At 41.1% G+C, this 22045-nt stretch overlaps 1 long non-coding RNA gene across 1 annotated transcript; it reads left to right on the top strand.

Moving 5' to 3' along the window:
• Positions 1 to 508: 508 nt before the first annotated feature.
• Positions 509 to 20920, top strand: LOC129636290 (uncharacterized). Its single transcript, XR_008706853.1, has 4 exons — positions 509 to 607; positions 3275 to 3359; positions 5965 to 6300; positions 20788 to 20920. It is a non-coding gene; the product is annotated as an uncharacterized LOC129636290 (long non-coding RNA).
• Positions 20921 to 22045: the final 1125 nt, after the last annotated feature.

Raw genomic sequence — 22045 nt, 5'->3', positions numbered from 1 at the left:
CCAAGAACCAGAGTGAGGTCCTCAGATAAAGCAAACAGCACTCCTGATTAGCCTAAATTACATAGGGCAGGCCCAGGAGGAGGAGAAAAAATATATAAAAAGAGGAGCCAAAGTTGAACTGGCATTTTCGCTTCTCTTCCTGTTTTTTGAGTCGGCCCGCCCTCACACCTCGAGGATGTTTTTTCCTTTACTTTGTAAATGAAACTGAGCTGTAACACAGGCTTAGCTGTAACATTGGTCCATCTGAGAAAACTACATGGGGCTGTAACACCAGTCTGTCCATCGCTTCAAATTTTTGCTGTGCCGAGACAGAAATGAGGAATTACACACTCCCCCAGCATCTTTGGTGACGTTTCTCAGATTTAACCTGGCTGAAACAATATTGGCTCAGCCCCTCCACCTCCCCCCACCCCACCTCCAGAGCCGGAAGCCAAGTACAGCAGAAGCCCAAGTGGGCAAAAGCTCCCATGGTGGAAGCTCTATGTGAAGAAAACCAGGTTCAGGGAAAGAGACAAGAAGCCCAGTGTGCTGGAAACTGGGACAGCAAAAACAAACAGCAGAAAGATCACGTGGCTCAGTCTCAGATTCCAGAAGACCTCCGGTTAAGGTAGGAAGTCCTTGCTCCTATGGCTGGAAAGACATAAGTCTAACAAAATCTTGATTCCTTTGCAATCTCTCATTTCTTGTTTCCTCGAATACCCCATGAACAGGCAAGCGGCAGTGGGTGCAATTGAGGGATTCTGGCAGGGGCAACCTAGTAGCTGTTTCCCAAGTGGGTGGGAGTTCTTCTGTCCTTAATCTTCTTTGTGCCAAGGATCAGGCCAATGAAAACTGTGAGCACAGGTCAGGTATTTAGCAGATTTTCCAGCAGGCTGTGAGGGGGATTCCTCAGCATGTTTTTTCCCACTGCTTTTTCCTCCTGTCCTTCAGCTCCTCTCTCCTGGGACTTGAACCTGACCAAAACCCATAGTTACTGGCTTCAGGACCTAATGAAGCTCAGGCTCTTGATGTCTCATTGCAAAAATTCCAAGAGAAATACAGTAATAGGTAAGAGGTGGATTTGTTCAGATTCAGAGAGAAGCACACTCCAGGAATGTGGGCCATTACAGAGGGGAGGAACCATGGGGTGTGATGTAGTAGTTTGTAGTTAGAATGTAGTTATATGTAGTTAGAATGTGATGTAGTTGATTTCATATGCTAAGAGTGGGAAGATCATTCCAACAATTGGGGAACCACCCACTCCTGTCTTTTGACAGTGCCTTGGAACTGTCCTGGCACCTCTGCATGTGTCACTTAGCTTGAAGACTGAGGATCAAGGTATAGTTGAATTTGACTTGTCATCTTGGACCCATTTGATTTTAATTGGTTTATGTTATGCCCTTGGGCTATGTCATTTTTTAGGGACAACCAGAAAATAGCTGGCCTTTGGGAGAGAAATGCTGTATAATATCCAATCTCTCTAGATATTCAGGCCTTCATTTTCTATGTTTCCTACAACATGTGCAACAATAGCATCTCTCAGTGAACCCAATAGGGCGGGTGACAGACGCACAATGCCTGCTAGAAGTTCATCTGTTGGTGGCAACTGAGCTTCCGGGGATAATGTTTGCCACTTTGGGAATTAGCCCTGCAGGCCATTTGGGCCCAAACACTTACCACCCTTCTCCTAAAGTTATAAATATACCCCTGGATCAAATTTCCACTCCACTTTTATGGAACATCTGGTCTGTTGCCTCTTATCAATTTCCTCTTAAGCCACTTACTAACTCCTACAACCAGGACCCTGCCTCCTTGTAGACATCATAGCTCCACCCCACTTATTATTATTAAAATACTCTTAATGCCCCTAACAGGACCAGATAACCTGATCATTTTTCATTACTTCTGTTATTACCTAAAGTGGGTCTATAATAATGAAATGTTTATTATTGTAAACACCCTAAACTGCTCTTAAGGAGGACTAGGGCAGGAAATCAGTGATACATATTCCCTCAGAGCAATAAGAAGATAAGGCTTATGGCTGTTTCACCAGGTTCCCAGTCTCAGAGCACAGGCTTGGATTGCTTTACATCATGATATCTATTCCCATCCATGGTAGACAAACTGGCAGTGAGTTAAGATTACAACCCCTTAATCCAACCCAGCACTGGTCATGCTGGAGACACTGGGGACACCTAGCTCCAGCCTAGGTCAACCTGCCTCGACTGCCCAGGGGCCCAATTCTCGGAAGGCTGACCTGTCTCGACCTGCCCAAGGATTCAATGTCTTGGAGGCTGTAATGTCTCAGCCTGCCTGGGGATCTGCACTCTGACCCGGGGATGCCTGACTCTCAGGTTGCAAAAGTACTGGGTAGGATAAGCTTTAAAAAGACTCTCTCTTACAAAAGCCTACCTATGGAAATAGAAGGAAGTCTATTAACTATGGGGCTGTGCCTGGTCTCAGCAATAATTCAGGAGTCCAACAAGAACCCCATTGCCTTTCTGGAAAGTCTAAAATAGGCCCTCTAATAGTTTACCAATCTGGACTTAGACTCTTACGAGGGACAGGTGATTTTAAAAGACAAATTCTTGTCCCAGTGTGTATCAGACATATCAGGATAAAGTTACAACAGCTACAGCAGCAGTATCCTGCTGCATCATTAGATGAGATGGTCCAGACAGCCACCAATACCTTTTATAACAGAGAACAGGAGAGGGAGGCCAAGGCTCAGGAAAGGGAGAAAAGGAAAGAGACAAGGCATGACCAGATGCTGGTCACACTCCAGGGAAGCCCTATGGCAAACCCTGAGTCCTTGAAGGACAAGGCACAAGGCAAATGCCTAATCTGCAGACAGGCAGGACATGGGGCCAAAGAGTGTCCAAAACATGACAAGTCTCCTAAAATGGCTTGCTACAAATACCATCAATTGGGAAATTGAGTGGCACTCTGCTCTTGGGCGGAGAAGGCAATGGCACCCCACTCCGGTACTTTTGCCTAGAAAATCCCATGGACAGAGGGGCCTGGTGGGCCGCAGTCCATGGGGTCGCTAGAGTCGGACACGACTGAGCGACTTCACTTTCACTTTTCACTTTCATGCATTGGAGAAGGAAATGGCAACCCACTCCAGTGTTCTTGCCTGGAGAATCCCAGGGATGGGGAAGCCTGGTGGGCTGCCGTCTATGGGGTTGCACAGAGTCGGACACGACTGAAGCGACTTAGCAGCAGTAGCAGCTGCCCTTGGGACCTAAGAGCCTCAAGATCAAGCACCAAGTTTTCCCTCACAATGGTTCAACAGGACTGAAGTGGCTCACTTAAGCCAGCCTGCCTGTCACAGATAACCATCATGGGGCTGGAGCCAATGGTGCAACTGGATGTGACAGGTAGGTCCAGCAATTTCTTGCTTGACACAGGGGCCACCTACTCTGTCCTGACTTCCTAGTGTGGAGCCTTCTCCTCCCAAACCTATACTATTTTGGGTGCTACAGGAAAAACAATTATAAAAATATTCACCCTAGCACTTCTTTGTTGCTGGGATGGAGATATATTTCCCCACACGTTTCTGGTGGTCCTTGAATGTCCTACTCACTTACTGAGAAGAGATCTTTCCCTGCTTTCGAAATCTTGCAGCTATTGCAATCCTGATAGAAGATGTGTTAAAACTCTCTTTTGAGGGCAAACTATATTTACCAGCCACCAAGAAAAACAAACTCTCAAATGGGAGAGGCAATTTATGGATGCCTGATCAAAGGATCTTCAGATATCAACTAGTGCTAATGGAAATCGAAGCCTGACTATATCCCCTTGTGAGATTCTTAACTCTACCATCCTCCTGCCTATCCCGGAGGGCTCTCTCCTCTTTCACTCTTGCCTAAAGACCTTGGACCACTGGACAAAACCCCGAGAGTGATTGTCAGAAGATCCTCTGATCCTAAGGAAATCTGGTACCCTGATGGAAGCAGCTTTGTCTTAAATGGAAAAAGAAGAGTCAAATATGCAGTAGTCTCCAATTTTGAGACCATAGAGGCTAAACCTTTGCCACCAGGTACTTCAGCCCAATTAGCTGAGCTCATAGACCTGACTTGACCTTTGAAGCTCACAAAGGAAAAAGAGTAGCCATTTACACTGACTCCAAGTATGCCTTTCTGGTGCTACATGCACACGATGCAATTTGGAAAGAAAGAGGCCACTTGACCACCCGAGGGTCCCCAATCAAATGTGATGATCAAATCCTTAGGCTCTTGGAGGCAATTCATCTGCCTGCTAAAATTTCAGTCTCCCACTGTAAAGGACACCAAAAAGGGAGCTCAGAAGTGGCAAGAGGGAACCAATCAGTCGATCAGGCAGTTAAGAGAGTAGCATTACAGAACAATGACCTAATAGGGGTTGTGACCTTAGTTCCACAGACTAATTTGCCAGAAACTCCTTCGTATACTGAAGGTGAGACTCTTAAAGCTAAGAGTGAGGGCTTTTGAGATCATACGGGGTGGTTCCAAAAGGAGGGACTCTTTATTCTGCCTGGGAACTTCCAATGGAAGTTGCTTAGCTCCTTACATGCTGCCACTCATTTAGGGGAGAAGGCCCTCCAAAGATTACTAGAAAGGTCCTTCAGAGGAACAGGCCTCCAAACAACTATAAAGCAAGTGATCTCCTCTTGTCCCACTTGCTAATTAAACAACCCTCAAAGAGCTCAAAGACCCCAGCTGGCCCACCCCATCCAATGTCATGGGACACACCCAGGAGAGGACTGGCATATGGACTTCAACCAGATGCCAGTTTCTCAAAGGTATGAATACCTATTAGTCATGATTGATACATTCACAGGATGGATTGAAGGCTTTCCCACCTGGACTGAGGAGGCTGAGGAGGTGGTAAAAAACTGCTCCATGAAATCATTCCAAAATTTGGTCTGCCCAGGTCATTACAAAGTGACAATGGGACATAATTTACTTCTAAGGTCACCCAAGGGGTCTCTAAAGCATTGGGCATTACTTATTATCTCCATTGTGCCTGGAGGCCTCAGTCTTCAGGAAAAGTAGAAAGAGCCAAGCAATTCTTAAAATCAGCAATAAAAAAGATAACTCAGGAGACCTCCCTGGGATGGAAAGAGGCTTTACCTGTATTGCCCCTAAGGAACAGTTTGGTCTTAGTCTTTATGAGATGCTATACGGGAGACCTCTTGTTTATGTCAATGATCTCTCCCTAGATCCAGAGGCTCAGAACCTATGGTCTTATACCATGGCCATTGGGCAATTCCAATAGGATATATGCTTGTGGGATGTCAACCAGGACCCAGAGGTTTCTAAAGAGCCACAACCATATGCTCCAGGGACTCAAGTCCTAATTAATGTCTGAAAAGATGGGTCCCTAGAGGCTCAACTCTAGCCCACATGGAAGGGCCACTACCCTGTAATACTTTCTACCCCCACAGCAGTCAAGATACCAGAACACTACTCCTGGATTCACTACTCATGAGCCAAGCCATGGAAGAAAAAAGGAAGAGGGCACTCAATCCACCTGTGAGACCCTGGGAGATCTCAGATACCTATTCAGAACTACAAATGAGTGCCATTCTAATCAATACCACCATAATTTAGTTTCTGGGATAAGATTTCTCAGGATAGATATAAAGAGCCAACACAGCTTGGCAGGGGTTATACTCCAAAATAGACAGGAGATAGATCTGCTGATCCCTGAACAAGGAGGGACTTGAGCCGTATTGAATGAGATGTGTTGTTCTGGGTAAATACCTCCAGCTAAGTTAAAGTCTCACAGTCCTCAAGAAAAACATTCAGACCATACAAGATCTTGGAGAATAAGCTGGGGAGTTTTTGGGTGTGGCTACCGTCTCTCTTTGGGAGTTCCTTCTGGCAATGGGAAATCTGGAGTTGGCTAAAGCCCCTACTAGTCCCTGCCATAACTTTATTGATGCTGCTTATGATTGCTCCTTGTATTATCAGTTGTCTAACCCATTTTGTCTCTGCCTAGGTCAATAAGTTACAACATGCTGTGCCAGTTCAACAAGGATATATAAAAAACTACAGCCGACCACAGAAAATATCACTCACCCTTAGATGGACACCACCATAAGGACTCTGGAGACTAGCAAGAGGGGGAGGCCCAATTCCCCTCAAGTTCCAAGTTCAGCAGGAAGTAGCCAGAAAGACCTTGGTGTCCCTATTCCCAAAGAATTGGGCCTTCCATCTCTTGAGGGGGGAATGTTAGGTAGTTAGAATAGGAAAAAGGAGTCCAAAATGGTGGTGGATAAAAGATAAAGAAGGGAAAAGCCAAAGGAAGCTCTGAGGACCAGAGTGAGAACCTCAGGTAAAACAAACAGCCCTCCTGGCTAGCCCAGTTTACATAGGGCAGGCTCAGGGGAGGAGGAAAAAAACATATAAAAAGAGGAGCCAAAATTGGACTTGGGGCTTCTCTTCTCTTTCTGTCTTTTGGGTTGGCCCGCCCTCGTGCCTAAAGGATGTATTTTCCTTTACTTTCTAAATGAAATTGAGCTGTAACACGGGTCTGTAACACTGGTCCATCTGTTGTTTCAAATTTTTCCTGCAGCAAGACAGAACCAAGGAAATTATACATTCTCCCAACAAAATGTTTTGTCATGCCTAAGTATAGTTAGTCCTACATACTCTTGGGTCCATATCCATTAATACACTTGTATTATAATGAAGTCACACAGTCGTCCTTAGGTATCTACAAAGGATCAGTTCCAGAATCACTGTGGATACCAAAATCTAAAATGCTCAAATCACTTATACCAAATGATGCAGTACATGACTGCTCTGAGTTACATCTAGAAGGTATTAGAGTTTTACAATGGCAAAATCTTGCAGAGGGACTTGCTAATATAACAGATAGTAACTATGATCCTTATTTCTCCCATTGGCTCGGAAAGGAAGAAACAAATTACTGTCACTTCCAAGAACTCTTTAACCTCTACTACCTCTACTGTTTTATCTTAATTTTAAACTTACTTCTTTTGGCCACATCGAAAGAGCTTCTGATGATTTATCACTGGATAAATATCTAAGGGCAAAACTTACCATTTTATATTTTAACAAAATTCCTGAGGTACTTTGGCAAATGAATTGAGAACCAGAAACACCAACCTCCACACTTGGCCGTTACCACAATAACCTAAACCAAACTTTAACCTACTTCAATATGACTTTGCTATTTCAGTCTTCATTAGTATCTATTCATTCTTTCAGGACTGTCCTGCTAAGAAAACTGGCTTGCTTGTTCATTATTGGAACTTTCTGAGAGCCCTAGCAGCTCCTCAGTGGAAAACATCAATAGACAGTTTGTGCCCTTAAATTATTTGAACTCCTGGCCACAATGATAGTGGTAAAGAACCTGTATGCCAATGCAGGGATGTAAGAGATGCAGGTTTGATCCCTGGGCAGGGAAGATCCCCTGGAAGAGGACATGGCAACCTACTCCAGTATTCTTGTCTGGAGAATTCCATAGACAGAAGAGCCTGGTGAGCTACCATCCATAGGATCACAAAGAGTCTGACAAGACTGAAGTGACTTAGCACTCATGCATGTGCTGGCCAAAATCCTCATGTTACTCTGTTCACAAATCCTAGGCTATTTTATCATGTTTTTTACTCAATCATAATCAAATTCCTGCATTGAAAGATGCACCTTAAGCAAAACATCCAAATTATAAGAAATCCTGACATTACCTTCTCCATTCTGAGACAGTCCTTAGTTGTGGAAAACAATCAACTCAGCTTTATCTCATAGACAGGTTGTGTTGGTGATGAACACCTAGAAAATAACATGAGCAAGTACATGAAAGCAGAAAACTTGTGCGATGTTTAAAAAGTGGCAAGTGCCATATTTTGGCAAGGACTTCTCAGGTAGCACTAGTGGTAAAGAACCTGGCTGTCAGTGCAGGAGATGTAAGAGACTCAGGTTCGATTCCTGGGTGGGGAAGATCCCCTGGAAGAGGCAGCCCAGTCCAGTATTCTTGCCTGAAGAATCTCATGGACGGAGGACACTGACAGGCTAGAGTCCACAGGGTTGAAAAGAGTCAAGCAACACAATTGAAGCAACTTAACATACACACAGATATTTTGGCAAATTATCTGAAAACAGATACAGAACATAGAAAAACTGATGTAAGATCATACTGTCAAGGGTCTCAAAGCTTTAATTACTTTTAGACCAAGAGTTCCTCACTAAACTATACCAACATTTTGGGATGTCTTGATCAACAAAATTTTGTGTGAATAGCATTGATTGAAATTCAGACATAGTTTATTTGAAAAAATATTTAAAAATCCAGTTTAAAGTTTTCATTATTACTTTGTACTGTCACATGTCTTCCCTGGCTTCCCACTTGGCTGGGTGGTAAAGAATCCATCTGCCAATGCAGAGTGTGAAAGAGATGCAAGTTAAATCCTTGGGTTGGGAAGATCCCCTGTATGAGGAAATGGCAACCCCACTCCAGCATTCTTGCCTAGAGAATCCCATGAACAGAGGAGCCTGGCAGACTACAGTCCACGAGGTCACAAGAGTCGGACACAACTGAGCATACACGCGCACACATACCCTCTTAATGGGCCAGGGCCACTAATCTGGTGATCATTTTTTCAAGAATTGCTGATGTAGTAGACAGGACAGAGCAAAAGTAAAATGTTTTTGGGCAGAAACATGTCAAAATCTGTATTTGAATATTACTCTGACAAAATAGTATACACTACCCTGATTTTTCTGAAACTGTATGGAAAGGGAATATACTAGAATTTGTATGTCTGTGAACAGTACAGTAAAAGCAATCATAATCAATTTCTAGTCAGAAAATTCCTAGTAGAGTGTTTGATTATACAGCATTAACAAAAAAGTCTTAATTGTGCATGGTGCATGCTAGTCATAACACAAAGGGAAAGTTTAGATAAATGTTTATTCTCTAAGCACTAGAAATGCATGGCTTCTGGGAGGCATTTCTCATGATTTGAATAAAAGAAGCCACTGCTCTCTCTCTCACCCTTACTTCCTAAGAAGGGCAATGGAAAACAACAGCAATTACCTTGGGACTTAACTCCATGTCTTCATGATACATCAATAGAAATCAGCCTATACTAGGGTTTTGGGGCTAAAATAATTAAAACAATCAAGCCCAGGGGGGTTAGGACTATTTCTGTCTGGTTTACCCTTTTGTCTTATGTACCTGGCATGACACCAAGCACATAACACTTATGTCAAGTGATCATCCAAATAAAGGCCTTAAAGCAGTACCCAAACACACAGTTACACGATGACAGCAGCACTGAAAAGTGGGAAGTGGGTAGAATGATTCTCCTCTCCTTTCAGGATACGCCTTCTCTCACTGACCCAGTGTTGTTCTGCTGTTCTTGGTGCCCAAATCCTAGCAGTTCTAACCTACTGTCACGGTTGACTTGGGCTGCTACCATAGAAGACCATAGACTGGGTAGCTTATAGAGAACAGAAGTTCATTTCTCACAGTTCTTGGGGCTGAAAAGTTTCAGATCAAGGCACTGGCACATCTGGTTTTTGGTGAGTGCTCTCTTCCTGGTCCATGAATGGCTGTCTTTAACTGTGTCTTCACAGAAGGGGATGGAGGAGTTCTCTGGGGTCTCTTATGAGGACAATAACCTTACTTAAGGGCTTCCCTGGTGGCTTAGACGGTAAAGCATCCCCTGAAATGAGGGAGACTCGGGTTCAATCCCTGAGTCAGGAAGATGCCCTGGAGAAGGAAATGGCAACCCACTCCAGTACTCTTGCCTGGAAGATCCCATGGAAGGAGGAGCCTGGGAGGCTGCAGTCCATGGGGTCGCAAAGAGTCAGACACAACTGAGCAACTTCACTTTCCTTTTCCTTTAACCTTACTTATGAGGGCAAAGTCCTCATGACCCAGTCACCTCCCAAAGGCTCCAATTCTAGATACCAGCATGTGAGGACTAGGTTTCAACGTATAAATTGTGAGGAAACTTAAACATTCAGTCTAAGTTTAGCTCTAGTCAAGTCACAGATGGTTAACTAATATTAGCTTTCACTCTAAGGTATTAAATGTGAACAATGGCTCTATGCCACTTTCGGGATATTGGTGTTCCATAAAGCTTGCTAACCAATGGTATGATACGATCTTATGCATTCAGGACAATGATGCTGGAGGGAGAAGATTTTGAGGGGATTTAGTTATTTCTGCAGACTTTCAATCTGTACTTCTAAAATGTAATGAAAAAAAGAGTATAATATGGATGTCAGAAATTGACAAATTGCACAGACTTCCTATTCAGCCTTTCTTTGTATAGCATTATATTTCTTAAGTTGAAAACAGTAAACCTATTATACAATATAGATGTTATACAAACAAAATATATATATGAAATGTGTTTAATTCATTATCACATCACCTAGAAAAATATAACTTCACTTAAATAAAAGATTAAAAAAGTAAGGCTACTTTTGAAGACTGCATCCTAGCAGTGAGAAGGATAAAATCTTCAAGTATAAGAATTATTGCTTATATAAGGTCAGTATTGTAAATAATTTATGAGTCAGCAGTGATTTTATTTAGATATGCATCTTTTTTAAAACATTATTCTCCAATGGTTACTGATTGATGTTATAGCGTTTTCCTTTATATCACTATCATTGAGTTAATTATATATGTCTTTGCATATGTTAAAGGAATTTGGGTCTGTGCTTTATCTTTCCTATTTGTTACTAAGTATCTTGAAAGGAATAAGCCATATCTTATTTATTTATATGCTGTCAATTAGGACTTTAATATATTTGCATTAAGTTGAATAGGATACTACAGGAAACTCATGTAATGCTAACTACGGGCTGGACAAAATTTTTAGTGATAGGAATATATAATTTATTTCCTATAGTAAACCTGTAAGTTACATATGGAGAAACCGAGGCAGTGATAAGTGAGTTGCTCCTGATCATACAGCCAGTAGGGAGCCAATGTAAGTTTGAATCCAAGTAATCATTTCCTAGGGATTAATTCCTGGTGGATTAGCAGTAAAGAATCTGCCTTCAATGCAGGAGCTGCAGAACATGAGGGTTTGATTCCCAGGTTGGAAAGAGCCCCTGGAGTAGGAAATGGCAACCCACTCCAGTATTCTTGCCTGGAGAATTCCATGGACAGACGATCCTGCTGGGCTATAGTCCATGGAGTTACAGAGAATCAGACACAACTGAGCAACTAAGCATACACTCATATTATAAACACTATTCTTTACTGTCAGTTGTTTGACAAAAGAAACACACTATTCAGGAGTTTACATAGCTTTCAATTCTGTATTTAATGTTCTTCTTTATTCATGTATATGAATATTCATTCATACTGATTCATTCATATGCATATTCATATGTCTATATATATTCATATGTGAAATGCTAATTACAAATACATGTACATTGTAAAAAATTCAAAATAAGGAATGTTTTCTTCAAAAGTTCAATGCTTTTTAATCCTATGGGGGAGAAATAACCACTGCTAATAGTTGAGTGCATATTCCATAAAACTTTATTTGCATGCATATGCTGTACTTTAGGAGACACATAGAAGAATGCTCAGAGCAGCATTGTTCAAAGCAATACAACAGTGGAAACAAAATAAATGTCACTTGATGGGGACAGAATTAATACATTGAGATATAATATTGATGGAATACTATAATATATTTGTCTTAGCTGTGTGTCCTGGGAAGCAGTCTCTGTGAAATGGAGCACGTAATTTATTGAGAAGTTGATTCAGAAAACTACAGTGAAAGCACAAGGACAGTGACACTCAGAAGGAGGAAAAGTCAATAAAATGCATCAAAGACCTGGTTTCCAGTCTAGATGACTGGGGCTCATTCCCCCTGGAGACCCACTAGGGAACTGTGTGAATTGGATGTCAGAATCTAAGTGCGTGTACACTGTCATTTCAGTCGTGTCTGAATCTCTGCAGTCCTATGGACTGTCACCCTCTGTCCAGTCCATGGGATTCGCCAGGCAAGAATACTGGAGTGGGTTGCAATTTCCTTCTCCAGGGGATCTTACTGACCCAGGGATCGAACCTGATTCTCCTGCACTGTGGGCTGATCCTTTACTGTCTGAGCTACCAGGGAAGTTCCAAATGGTAAAGGTCAATTCATTCCTTGATTAAAAGCAGCCTGGCATGCATGAACATATTCTTTGTGGCCTCAACAATCTGGTGGAAGTCATGGGGTGGCAAAGTTCAAGTGGCTATACCTTGAAAAGTGTGAACATCTTAGTTGCTCAGTTGTGTCCAACTCTTTGCAACCCCAGGGACTGTAGCCCACCAGGCTCCTCTGTCCATGGAATTTTCCAGGCAGGAATACAGAAGTGGATCTTCTCAACCCAGGCATCCACCCTGGGTCTCCTGCATTGCAGGCAGATTCTTTACTATCTGAGCCACCAGGGAAATCTGGCTATGACTTATATTCACCTCACTCATTCTTGCTTCTGACCATGACGAGTGTCTACCTGTCATAACCTTGCCTTGCACATCAGAGGGATTCAGTCAATACATAAAAATAGGATAAACAAGTGTACATAGTATATGATTTCATAATCATTTTTTTAATGCTGTTTTTGTTTTTACCATGAAGATAACCTCTAAGAAATGTCTTGTATAAATAACTTCCTTCCTTTGGACCACTGGCCCAGGACCGTCAACTAAGCTGTGGTTTCTGAAGCCTGAGTGCCTCTATGTTCATGCAAGATTCTTTAAAATTTGAGCACCATGGTAATTCTGACAAATAGGAGATCATTGAAATAGAACATGCCATTATGTTGTCATGAGAAACAAAGAACTGAATGCCTCCAGGTGAGTACAGGGAGGATCAGTTGAAGCAAGCAAGGCTTCGTTGCCAATAGGTAAATAAATGAATCTCAGCTTTAGTCATCTGTCACTTAACTCATGACTGATGAGGGAACACAAAAAGCAAATACCTTCTAGATTGCTTGGCAGTCTATCAGAGCATAATCTCTTAGATACCTCAGTGCTTCATAATCTATATTTTGTCCTTTTGGATGTGTTCTTGTGATCTAGACACTGCTCCTGACTTATCATCTTAGTCCTCCCCATAAACTGGATTCACATTATTCCTCTTGGAGAGATATTCACCTATATCAAATGAACATTTCAATAAGATGTTTTCATTTCATTTTCAGCTGATTTAAACCAGCAGCTGAGCTCCAATTTGCAAGTTGAATTTGCCGGCTCTAAAATGCCACTGCTACAAACTAATACATAATTTGCTGTCCTTAATTCTCCTAGGATTTCATATCTTGCGACAGGGGGTTGGGGAAAGCAACATTCATATTTATTTCTTGAAGGGCTTGAAAATCATCTTCCCTTGAAAATAGAGAACAATTTCAAGTTATGTGCATGCATGTATAAATTTAAACTGTATATGTATATCCTGAATAAAATCAAATAAAGCAAGAGGATTATGCTTTATAATTGAAGAATTTTGCATGAAATATATTTCCCTAGACCATATTTATGATATTTAAAATAGTAAAATCCAGAAAGCTCATATAAGTAGACAAGTCATAAAAAGAATACATTTTTAATATAGTAAAAATGTAGACAGCAAAAAGTTTTACAAGCATTTTAATGTCTTACATATTAACAGTTACCTAAAGAATAATAAGTGGCAGAATACTGCTCATGTATTATATTTTTTTCATTTAACAGTTCCAAGTTTAAATGTGAATACTCATAATCAAATAAATAAGTGGATGATTTATAGTGAGACACTAGGAACTCAAAAGCCTCTTGATGAAAGTGAAAGTGGAGAGTGAAAAAGTTGGCTTAAAGCTCAACATTCACAAAACGAAGATCATGACATCCGGTCCCACCACTTCATGGGAAATAGATGGGGAAACAGTGGAAACAATGTCAGATTTTATTTTTCTAGGCTCCAAAATCACTACAGATGGTGACTGCAGCCATGAAATTAAAAGACGCTTACTCCTTGGAAGGAAAGTTATGACCAACCTAGATAGCATATTCAAAAGCAGAGACATTACTTTGCCAAGAAAGGTTCGTCTAGTCAAGGCTATGGTTTTTCCTGTGGTCATGTATGGATGTGAGAGTTGGACTGTGAAGAAGGCTGAGCGCCGAAGAATTGATGCTTTTGAACTGTGGTGTTGGAGAAGACTCTTGAGAGTCCCTTGGACTGCAAGGAGATCCAACCAGTCCATTCTGAAGGAGATCAGCCCTGGGATTTCTTTGGAAGGACTGATGCTAAAGCTGAAACTCCAGTACTTTGCCCACCTCAAGCAAAGAGTTTACTCACTGGAAAAGACTCTGATGCTGAGAGGGATTGGTGGCAGGAGGAGAAGGGGACGACAGAGGATGAGATGGCTGGATGACATCGCTGACTCGATGGACGTGAGTCTCAGTGAACTCCAGGAGTTGGTGATGGACAGGGAGGCGTGGCATGCTGCTATTCATGGGGTCGCAAAGAGTCGGACACGACTGAGCGACTGATCTGATCTGATCTGACTGTCAGTATGTGTTGAAGTCTCATTTTACTAATCGTAGCTGCTTAAATTATTTTCTTATATATGACATTTCTATAATGAAAGAGTAAATTATTTTGAAAAAAGAGAATTGCAGGAAAAGATTTATTTGTTAACTATCAGATGCATATATTTCTTTAGCATAAAATATTTTAAAGTGTCCATTAAATGCTATGTTTATGATTTAACTGATTTAATAATTTCCTCCTCTCTTTAGAGCAAAAAAAAATGCAATTCAATATTTGGATTTATCTCTGTTCATAATGTCACTAGTATATATTGTACACAACATACACATACTATATAAAGTATATATTAATTCTAGTGAAGTGATATCATATCAGTGATAATACGATGGGCAGCTTTAATAACAATCTGTGACTCAATAGAGCTTTACTCATTGCTGTCATTCATACATGTTAATATCAGCCTTCTTTCTCTGTCCTCACTGTCCCTTGTGTCAATAAAGGAACACAATAACAAATTTCTTTCCCCCTCATCTGAACTGAGGAATGCAGTAATCACCTCTTTCCAGGCTCTATAAAGATAGCTGAGGCTGCACATGTGGCATTTTCTTGCACAGAGCCTAGACTCAGTAAAGATAGTGTTTTGTTTTCTTTTTCCTCTTTTTAAGTTGACCTGAACAGAAAGTCAATTATGTGTCAGACGGTATCTCAATTCAGTTTGGTTCAGTTCAGTTGCTCAGTCGTGTCCAACTCTTTGCGACCCCATGGACTGCAGCTCACCAGGTTTCCCTGTCCATCACCAACTCCCAGAGTTCACTCAGACTCACGTCCATCGAGTCAGTGATGCCATCCAGCCATCTCATCCTCTGTTGTCCCCTTCTCCTCCTGCCCCCAATCCCTCCCAGCATCAGAGTCTTTTCCAATGAGTCAACTCTTTGCATGAGGTGGCCAAAGTACTGGAGTTTCAGCTTTAGCATCAGTCCTTCCAAAGAAATCCCAGGACTGATCTCCTTCAGAATGGACTGGTTGGATCTCCTTGCAGTCCAAGGGACTCTCAAGAGTCTTCTCCAACACCACAGTTCAAAAACATCAATTCTTCAGCCCTCAGCTTTCTTTATAGTCCAACTTTCACATCCATACATGACTACTGGAAAGACCATAGCTTTAACTAGGCGGAACTTTGTTGGCAAAATAATGTCTCTGCTTTGTAATATGCTGTCTGCTGCTGCTGCTAAGTCACTTCAGTCGTGTCCGACTCTGTGCGACCCCATAGACGACAGCCCACCAGGAACCCCCGTCCCTGGGATTCTCCAGGCAAGAACACCGGAGCGGGTTGCCATTTCCTTGTCCAATACATGAAAGTGAAAAGTGAAAGTGAAGTTGCTCAGTCGTGTCCGACCCTCAGCGACCCCATGGACTGCAGCCTTCCAGGCTCCTCTGTCCATGGGATTTTCCAGGCAAGAGTACTGTCTAGGTTGGTTATAACTCTTCTTCAAAGGAGCAAGCATCTTTTAATTTCATGGCTGCAGTCACCATCTGAAGGTATTTAGCATCACATTTAAGGAAGTCCTTTAATAAAATATCTGCAGATTAGTGAAGCCTACAGAGATACTGTAACTGAAATATGAAGAGCAAAATGCTTCTGGAGTATAGAGCTGATGAAATGATTTGGCATAGACAAATGCATTACATATTATATTATGTAACTGGAACTTCCCAGGTGACTCAGTAGTGAAGAATCTGCCTGCCAATGCAGGAGATAAGAGTTTGATTCCTGGGTCAGGAAGATCCCCTGGAGGATGAAATGGCTATCCCACTTCAGTATTCTTGCCTGGGAAAGCCCATGGACAAGGAGCCTGGCAGGCTACAGTCAATGGAGTCACAAAGAGTTGGACACAACTGAGCAAGTAAGCACACATGCACAAACACATATTATTTAACCACATATAATATCATTTAAAAATATAGTTTTATTATAATATTATTTACATAAACATCTTATAGTTATTAACTTTATTGACATCTTGGTGCTTCAGTGGATCACTGTTACATTACAAGCATTTGTGCAAGAAAAACAGTGAGCTTAATGTATGCTGCCAAGTCGCTTCAGTCGTGTCTGTGCGACCCCATGGACACTGTGTCTGACTCTGTGTGACCCCATGGACTGCAGCCTACCAGGCTTCTCCGTCCATGGGATTCTCCAGGCAAGAACACTGGAGTGGATTGCCATTTCCTTCTCCAATGCATGAAAGTGGAAAGTGAAAGTGAAGTCACTCAGTCGTGTCTGACTCTTAGTGACCCTATGGACTGCAGCCTACCAGGCTCCTCCATCCATGGGATTTTCCGGGCAAGAGTACTGGAGTGGGGTGCCATTGCCTTCTCCCTAGCCTAATGTATATGAAGTAGTTAAGTATTTGTCAAATTGTTTCAAAAAGCAATCTTATTCCTTCTATAAAGTAGAAATGAAATGTGTGTATAGATAGCCTAGTTGGTAAAGAATCCACCTGCAATGCAGGAGACACCGGTTCAATTCCTGAGTCGGGAAGATCTACTGAAGAAGGGATAGGCTACCAACTCCAGTATTCTTGAGGTATTTGGCTACCCACTCTAGTATTCCCTTGTGGATCAGCTGGTAAAGAATCCATAATGGAGGAGAACTGGATTCCATCCCTGGAGAATGGAAAGGCTACTCACTTCAGTATTCTGGCCTGGAGAATAGGGTTGCAAAAAGTTGGACACAACCGAGCAATTTTCAGTTTCTAAATATCACACAATATTATGCAGAGTTCTCAGAGAAATAAAATTTTTAGCATTTGTTTAGAAGGGAAATGGTATAACCAGTGATTTACAGTAGGTTGCAGCTCACTTTGTCCAGAGTTTCGATTCAGAGATTTAGAAACATATATAAAAAAGTTACAATCCGAGCTGCTGAGATTGGGACGACCCAGAGGGATGGAATGGGGAGGGAGGAGGGAGGAGGGTTCAGGATGGGGAACACATGTATACCTGTGGCGGATTCATTTTGATATTTGGCAAATCTAATACAGTTATGTAAAGTTTAAAAATAAAATAAAATTAAAAAAAAAAAAGGGAAAAAAAAATAAATAAATAAAATGGAATTCTTAATTTAAAAAAAAAAAAAAAAAAAAAGAATAGTTCTGGGGCCAGAAGTCAAGATCTGCAATGTTCACACACCTTTTCTTTTTTTAATATGGTAATATAAGAAATCCTACTTAGCATGACTTATTTTTGGTTAATGTGGTCATGCAAATCAGAAATAAATGTTCATAACAAATTACTTATGTGTATTTGGAGTGTATGTGTAATGTATATAAACATACTCTTTTCTTCTTTAATATTAAAATGCTTGACATAATTATTTAAAATACTTAAGAGAAAATCTTTTAGTATAAGAAATGTAAGTGTTTCCCTTATATGTCAAAAAAAGATGGCAGTAATAGATTTCTGTTGCTCTCCTACTTCATTAACAATCTCTTTAGGGCTCATGTAACAAGTATAACAAATACGGTGCCTTAAAGCCACAGAAATCTATTCTCTGACAATTCAGGAGGCCAGAAATTTGAAACCAAAGTGTAAGAAGTGTTGTTTCCTTCTGCATGTGTGCTCAGTCATATCCCACAAATACAACCCCATGGACTATAGCCCACCAGGCTTCTCTGTCCATGGGATTTTCTAGGCAAGAATACTGGAGTGGGTGGTCATTTGCTCTTCTAGGGGATCTTTCAGACCCAGGGAATGAACCTGGGTCTCCTGTATTGGCTGGTAGGTTCTTTAACACTGAGCCACTAGGGAAATTGTGGTTCCTTCTGGAGACTCTAATTAAGAAACATTTGTTCCATGTCTCTCCCCTTGCTTCTGGGGTTGCCGAATTGCCTTGGTGTTTCGTGCATGGTAGCTGCATCTCCCCAATTGCTGTCTCTATTTTCATTTGACCTTCTTTCCTGAGTGGGTCTGTTTCTTCTCATGGGCTTCCCAGGTGTGACTATCAGTAAAGAACCTGCCTGCAATGTAAGAGACACAAGAGACATCGATTCGATCCCTGGAGAGGGAAGATCCCCTAGAAAGGGAAATGGCAACTCACTCCTGTATTCTTGCCTGGAAAATTCCATGGAGAGAGGAGCCTGGTGGGCTACAGTCCATGGGGTCTCAAAGAGTCAAACATGACTGAGCATGCTCATAATAAGCATCTTCTTATAAGCACAATGAATTACAGCTCTACTCTAAGGTTCTGGGTTGACATGAATTTTCAGTTCAGTTCAGTTCAGTCGCTCAGTTGTGTCCAACTCTTTGCAACCGCATGAATCACAGCTCGCCAGGCCTCCCTGTCCATCACCAACTCCCAGAGTTTACCCAAACTCATGTCCATTGAGTCAGTGATGCCATCGAGCCATCTCATCCTCTGCCGTCCCCTTCTCCTCCTGCCCCCAATCCCTCCCAGGATCAGGGTCTTTTCCAATGAGTCAACTCTTCGCATGAGGTGGCCACAGTACTGGAGTTTCAGCTTCAGCATCAGTCCTTCCAATGAACACCCAGGACTGATCTCCTTTAGGATGGACTGGTTGGATTTCCTTGTAGTCCAAGGAACTCTCAAGAGTCTTCTCCAAAACCACAGTTCAAAAGCATCAACATCTTTGGCACTCAGCTTTCTTCACAGTCCAACTCTCACATCTATACATGACCACTGGAAAAACCATAGCATTGACTAGATGGACCTTTGTTGGCAAGGTAATGTCTCTGCATTTGAATATGCTATCTAGGTTGGTCATAACTTTCCTTCCAAGGAGTAAGTGTCTTTTAATTTCATGGCTGCAATCACCATCTGCAGTGATTTTAGAGCCCCCAGAAATAAAGTCTGACACTGTTTCCACTGTTTCCCCATCTATTTCCCATGAGGTGATGGGACCAGATGCCATGATCTTCGTTTTGTGAATGTTGAGCTTTAAGCCAACTTTTTCACTTTCATTAAGAGGCTTTTTAGTTCCTCTTCACTTTCTGCCATAAGGGTGGTGTCATCTGCATATCTGAGGTTATTGATATTTCTCCCAGCAATCTTGATTCCAGCTTGTGCTTCATCCAGTCTCACTCTTTCTCATGATGTACTCTGCATATAAGTTAAATAAGCAGGGTGAGAAGATACAGCTTTGACATACTCCTTTTCCTATTTGGAACCAGTCTGTTGTTCCATGTCCAGTTCTAACTGTTGCTTCCTGACCTGCATACAGGTTTCTCAAGAGGCAGGTCAGGTGGTATGGTATTCCCATCTCTTTCATCTCACACGCTAGTAAAGTAATGCTCAAAATTCTCCAAGCCAGACTTCAGCAATACGTGAACCGGGAACTTCCAGATGTTCAAGCTGGTTTTAGAAAAGGCAGAGGAACCAGAGATCAAATTACCAACATCTGCTGGATCATCAAAAAAGCAAGAGAGTTCCAGAAAAAGATCTATTTCTGCTTTATTGACTACGCCAAAGCCTTTGACTGTGTGGATCGTGATAAACTGTGGAAAATTCTGATAGAGGCATGAATTTTGGGAGGATGCAATTCAATTCTCTTTCCTTTCCTCCAGAATATCTTCAGTGGTCCAGACTCTGAAAATGAGTGGCCTCACATATACACAAAGAGAACATTGTATATATTGCCTTAAGAAAAGCATATGGGCTTTCAGCAGTAAAGAACACTCCTGCCAATGCAAGAGATATGGGTTCTATCCCTGTGTTGGAATGATCCGCTGGAAGAGGAATGACAACCCTCTCCAATATTCTTGCCAGAAGAATCCCCATGGACAGAGGAGCCTGGCAGGCTACAGTCTATGGGGTTGCAAAACAGTCAGACACAACTTAGTGACTAAACAACAACAACAAAGAAAACCATCTAAAAACATCTCACTCAATTGTATAGGAACATACAAAAGCATTTTAGAAAACATTTTGCTTGTCCTTCAGTTTCATCAACTGTGTTGACATATAATTTTGTTTCATATCACCATCTAAACTCTATGCCAATCATTCATGTTTAATTCTAAGAACAGATTGGAGAAATTCCTCAAAACTTACCTCTAATAGACATTTGATTTAAGAATGCTAGTAATTTCTTTCTAGTCATTGCAGGGCAATGAATGGTATGTATGATGGAGGGGTACAGAGAGAAAGAAACTTGCATATGCTATATCTTACAATATGTTGCTCTCTGAAATACTTTCTTTGACAATCAGAGAATATAGAATTACTGATAATTCTATAGACTGCCACATCATAACTCTTAACTATTCTCTTTTTTTTTTTCTAGGAAAAAAAATAGAATTGTGCTATTTATCTGATTGTGGTATATGCTTCAGAGCCTTGCCCTTTGAACATGAAGAAGAGAGAAAAATTATTTGCATCTGTTTAAAAAAACTTTATTTATTTAATAAACCATAAGTACTGTATCTCTTATCTATGTATCTATTCTTTTAGTGTGGAGACTTTAGGAAAGCAAACATTTGTGAAGATATATTTACATGGACTGAGCATGTGAAATGCTACAGAATTTGGAACTGATATCAATAGAAATTGAATACGAAAGTCTACTGAGTATCTTTTCAGAAATCGTTCTAAATTTCACTTAATAGTTGTTTGGAAAACATAAGATTCTTGAGGTAAATAGGCAAAACTTATATAGTTCCAGAATGATAAGTCATTGCTATTCGCATTCTTACTGAGAAAGCTGGCTTTCCACAATCTCCCTGTGTGAAGGTTCTTCAGACTCCCCGGTGCGACTCTCCTTAAAAAGCTAGCAAGCAATGTTTCTGACTGAGTGAATATAAATGTGACTGAGTAAGCATGCTTGTTTTGTTCTTGTTAAAGAACACATGGTATGTGGATGATATTCAGTTTCCACAACGTGTACTGTCATTTGCAAAATGTTTTGTTAAGCTGGACCACCAAAGTTAATTGAATTTGATGAAAAGCAATCAAAACAGAAGTCACCTCAAGACATTAACCCAAATTAAGATGTTCAGTAACTAAACTTTAATTGGTGGCTGGTTAAATCCTTAGGAAACTAAATAACTTTCAAAAAAAAAAAAAAAAACAACTAAATTTTGGATGTGTATTTACTTTCTTTTTCCCTGGGTAGTTATACTTAAATCATCCCGAAAGCCACTGAGGAAACCAATATGAAGTTGGGAAATAACTAATAAATAAGACAACTTGGCTGATGGTACACCTGAGACAGGGTGATTATTATTTCAGTTAAGGAGACTATTTCTCTGAGACAAAAATTCAATAGCAATGGACTATAAATATAGTGTCATAATTATAAATTGCAGAAGAAGTTTTGCATGTATCCTACACCTAAAAAATTGTCTGGCCACATCATTTTTCAAGACATATTTTGCATTTTTGTAGCAGTGTTACATTTTTTGACATTCTTAAGAAATAGTCTCCCTTAAAAATAAATGTGTTATGGTCATTGCTTTAAACCCATTTGATTTGTTATGTCCATATCACTTGTCTAAGTTTCACAGGATGTGATAAAATGTTTTAATATCACTCATCTTCATTGT

Source organism: Bubalus kerabau, chromosome 21 (assembly GCF_029407905.1).
Source record: "Bubalus kerabau isolate K-KA32 ecotype Philippines breed swamp buffalo chromosome 21, PCC_UOA_SB_1v2, whole genome shotgun sequence".
Classification (NCBI taxonomy): Eukaryota; Metazoa; Chordata; class Mammalia; order Artiodactyla; family Bovidae; genus Bubalus; species Bubalus kerabau.
Note: the sequence above shows the minus strand (reverse complement) of the source record. Positions and strands in the feature narration are given on the sequence as shown.